A 2,500-nucleotide genomic window follows, 5' to 3' on the forward strand; every position below is an offset into this window, starting at 1 on the left:
ACTTGTCGCAGAGACATGTCGCTGCGACTTGTCGCCTAGTGTGTCCCGGCCTTAAGAGCGCTTATTTCAATGAGAAAAACAGGGTTGACGCAAGCATAAGCACAAGGAAATTTTTTGAGTCTGGCCAATTAAAGCACTCGTTCCAGATTCCCTGCGGATCGAGGATCAGGATCGAGAAAGAGCGCAAAACAAATTCGGAAAATTCTTACCAACTTCTGAAGAGAGACTTATTTTCCAATTTGAATTTTCTTATTGTTTTGTCTATTGTCCTAGTGCTGATTCCGTTTTTCTCGAAGCGAAGTTTCCATGTCATCTGCTGTTTTGATATTCGAATTAGTCACGGTTGATTTCACCGATTTGGCCGTGTAGCACTTAAAATTTCAACAGACTTAACTGATTAGAGTATAATGTGAAGTGCCATTTCTATTAGTTGGGCTAACGCTCACATGGTTCATATGGGGTAGAAAACTAGCACTTCACATTACACTCTAATCAGTTAAGCCTGTTCAAATATAAGTGCTACACGGCCATCGCGTAATCCTTCCTTGTACTTGTACATCTTCATTGCCGTGACTTTAACATCTTCAGTTCCCACGACCTGCTCCCGTCTGACCTTGTAGCTCAGTCGGTAGAGCAGCGGTGATCTAACCCGAAGGTCGTGGGTTCAATTCCCACCCTGGTCAGAGTTTTCCTCTGTCCTTGTGTGGGCCCATTTCCATTAGTAGGGCTAACGCTCACATGGTTCATATAGGATAGAAAACTAGCACTTCACCTTACACTCTAATCAGTTAAGTCTGTTTTGATTTTATAGGTCGCACCCCACAAGATGTAACCATGATTCCACGATAAGGACAAAACCCGTCCAACTAATTATTCCAAGTTTTCTTCCTTTGAATGTTATATTATATTAGTGACTGGAGCTCATGTGATGTCCTCACCTACAATGTAGTCATTACTCAAACATTTTACACTCTCAAATTATGTAATCATCCTTACTAGTCCTACAATCTTGGACAGAATAAAATGAAACAGAAATGCCCCCTCTCCCCCAAATCAAGGATGAAGGTGCGTGAAGGCCAAAACGCGCCATTTTTCCATCACTGATTTTGGGGGGAGGGGTGGTCTCAATGTTCCATTTAATTTGGCCAAGATTGTCTAAGGAGGGTATGACGTCACAAATTCAAGATTTGGTCAATTAAGAGGTCATATGACGCAGTCACGCTCGTCGCTAGTCTTGCTATGTTGAGATACTACATGGAAGATATTTTAAGAGAAGCGGAGCGTATAAAAAAGCCAAACCTAAAATGAAAATTTGCCAGTACGATCAAGAATAAGGGTATAACTCTACGTAGAATTGACGAAAAAAATGCCATCAAGAAAAGGAATACCCGAGGAAACAAAAGTAAGAGTTAAAGTTCTCAAGCTCACTCCTGATCTTACTCTGAAGGCATTTCTGGGGAGTTAATCGATAAAACTATAGGGTCTATGTAGGGTCGCATCGCCGAGATTAAACGAAGCAATGGCAAAAGACTCAAGCATTAAAGTAGCGCTTTTAAAGCTTTGTAGAGCACTTGAGTGGTTTTACATGACATTAATACGTTTAAGGCACGATTCAAGAGACTTTTTATACGATTAACGTCTGTTTTGAGACGCTTTTCAACGGTTAAGCACGGTTAACAAGCAATGGAAAAAAGAGTCAATCTGTTCTGTCACCTTTCTGGCCAGACGACAAAATCGTGAAAAATCGACAAAATTCGTTGCTGTTAGCCCGCAAATCGTACCCATCAACACTTTTGTGAACGTAAATCATGCTCTATTTTTCAGTGTGGAAAAATCAGAAGATAGATTAGGTAAATATCGCCAACAAATTTAAGGGAGCGCAAATGCAGTTCTTGAAAATTCAACAAGTTTGCATATTCGGTATGGTTGGTGCACGGATGCAAAGTCTAAAGCGTAGAATGTGGGTAGGTTGGATAGTTGGATGGGGTAGATAATCTGTGGTAGAAGGTTCGAATCCTCGTTACATCCGATTTCTTTCTTTTTTTTTTTCCCCCAATAGTTTTATTCTCTTTTTTGTTTGCAATTTATGTTCTCATTTTATAGGTCTCCTGCTTTAAACGTAAATATAGCTTATGAAAATAATTACAGTCAACTCTCAGGTATTCGGATGATGTAATGTTTTGAGCGAAGAGCAGATTTCGTGTCGTGATTACCCCATATACTACTGGTAACGCCAAGCAGGGGCTCATAGACAATATTGGACAGAATAAAATGGAACAGAAATGCCCTCTCTCCCCCAAATCAAGGATGAAGGTGCGTGAAGGCCAAAATGCGCCATTTTTACATCACTGATTTTGGGGGGAGGGGTGGTTTCAATGTTCCAATTAATTTGTCCAAGATTGTAGAGTTTATTCATTTGTGTCTGTGTGTGTGCATGTGATGGGCGTTGTGCACATATGTGAGTGCGCAAGGAGGGTAGTCTTAGAAAGGGAATTGAGTT

The 2,500-nt window shown here is 40.6% G+C and overlaps 1 protein-coding gene across 3 annotated transcripts in view; it reads right to left on the minus strand.

Annotated features, from left to right (window-relative positions):
• The window catches only part of LOC138051938 (RISC-loading complex subunit tarbp2-like), a 12,104-nt gene that overhangs the window by 5,652 nt on the left and 3,952 nt on the right, over positions 1-2,500 (minus strand). The gene's annotated exons all lie outside the window — the stretch shown is intronic.

The sequence above is a fragment of the Montipora capricornis genome, chromosome 6 (assembly GCF_036669925.1).
Source record: "Montipora capricornis isolate CH-2021 chromosome 6, ASM3666992v2, whole genome shotgun sequence".
NCBI lineage: Eukaryota > Metazoa > Cnidaria > Anthozoa > Scleractinia > Acroporidae > Montipora > Montipora capricornis.